Source organism: Heterodontus francisci, chromosome 15 (assembly GCF_036365525.1).
Source record: "Heterodontus francisci isolate sHetFra1 chromosome 15, sHetFra1.hap1, whole genome shotgun sequence".
Lineage (NCBI taxonomy): Eukaryota > Metazoa > Chordata > Chondrichthyes > Heterodontiformes > Heterodontidae > Heterodontus > Heterodontus francisci.
In genome coordinates this window covers 84,742,799-84,744,984 of record NC_090385.1, presented here as the reverse complement: position 1 = coordinate 84,744,984, position 2,186 = coordinate 84,742,799, and positions in this window count along the sequence as shown.

Sequence of the window (2,186 nt, the reverse complement as noted above, 5' to 3'; positions counted from 1 at the left end):
GCTTAGTGTCAAATTTTGTTGATAGTGCTCCTTTGAAACATCTTAAGACATTTTAGGGCATTGAAGGCAGTATTTAAATGCAAGTGTTGTTGTAAAGATAATTATAATCACAATACTGACAGTCCTGCCACATTTAGTCATGATTAGTGGTGAACAATTAAACAACTGAATGGAGGAGGTGGCTCCACAAATATCCCCACCCTCAATGATGGGGACGCTCAGCACTTCAGTGCAAAAGATAAGGCTGAAGCATTTGCAACAATCTTCAGCCAGAAGTGCCAAGTGGGTGGTCCATCATGGCATCCTCCTGAAGTCCCCAGCATCACAGATGCCAGACTTCAGCCAATTCGATTCACTCCGCGTGATATCAAGAAATGACTGAAGGCACTGGATACTGCAAAGGCTATGGGTCTTGACAACATTCTGGCAATACTACTGAAGACCTGTGCTCCAGAACTTGTCTTGCCCCTAGCCAAGCTGTTCCAGTGCGTTTAAAACACTGGCATCTGCCCTCCAATGTGGAAAATTGCCCAGGTATGACCTGTACACAAAAAGCAGGACAAATCCAGCCCGGCCAATTACCGTCCCATCAGTCTACACTCAATCACCAGTAAAGTGATGAAAGGTGTTGATGACAGTGCTACCAAGCGTCATTTGCTTAGCAATAACCTGCTCAGTGATGCTCAGTTTGGGTTCTGCCTGAGCCATTCAGTTCCTGACCTCCTTACAGCCTTGGTTCAAACATGGACAAAAGAGCTGAACTCCAGAGGTGAGGTGATAGTGACTGCCCTTGACATCAAAGCAGCATTTGACCAAGTATGGCATCAAGGAGCCCTAGCAAAACTGGAGTCAATGGGAACTGAGGGAAACCTCTCTACTGGTTGGAGTCATACCTAGCACAAAGGAAGATGGTTGTGGTTGTTGGGAGGCCAATCATCTCAGTCCCAGGGCATCACGGCAGGAGTTCCTCAGGGTAGTGTCTGAGGCCCAACCATCTTCAGCAGCTTCAATGACCTTCCCTTGATCATAAGGTCAGAAGTGGGGATGTTTGATGATGATTGCACAATGTTCAGCACCATTCGTGACCCCTCAGATAGTGAAGCAGTCCGTGTAGAAATGTAGCAAGACTTGGACAATATCCAGGCTTGGGCTGATAAGTGGCAAGTAACATTTGTGCGACACAAGTGCCAGGCAATGACTGTCTCAAACAAGAGAGAATCTAACCACCTCAACTTGACATTCAATGGCATTAAGATCACTGAATCCCCCACTATCAACATCTTGGGATTACCATTGACCAGAAACTGAACTGAAGTAGCCATATAAATACTGTGGCTACAAAAGCAGGTCAGAGGCTAGGAATCCTGCGGCGAGTAACTCACCTCCTGACTCCCCAAAGCCTGTCCACCATCTACAAAGCACAAGTCAGGAGTGTGATGGAATACTCTCCACTTGCCTAGATGGGTGCAGCTCCAACAACACTCAAGAAGCTCAATACCATCCAGGACAAAGCAGCCCACTTGATTGGCACCCCATCCACAAACATTCACTCCCTTCACCACCGACGCACAGTGGCAGCAGTGTATACCTTCGAGAAATGCACTGCAGCAACGCACCAAGGCTCCTTCAACAGCACCTTCCAAACCGGCGACCTCTACCACCTAGAAGGACAACAGCAGCAGTTACATGGGAACACCACCTGACTTGGAACTATATCGCCGTTTCTTCACTGTCAGTGGGTCAAAATCCTGGAACTCCTTTCCTAACAACACTGTGGGTATACCTATCCCACATGGATTGCAGCATTTCAAGAAGGCAGCTTCTCAAAGGTAATTAGGGATGGGCAATAAATGTTGGCCTTGGTCAGCGACGCCCATATCCCATGAACGGATTAAGAAAAAATCATAATCACAAAAATTCCTTAGATATTCCTAATTAAAGCTGTTGTTTATTAGGACAATATAAACCCGTTTATACTTGTTTCTTACATTATAAGTGACTCCACTTCATTACTTTCCAGAAGACAGCCTGACAGCAAACAACAATTAACAATGTACAATACAATCCAAAAATGTCAGCTTTCAAGGCAGGAAGTCACATGATAATCATAGTATGCAAGAACGTACATTTGTGGCTTCCTGATGTCTAATTTTGTAAGTTCCCTGACGTGGACCTTCGCCACACAA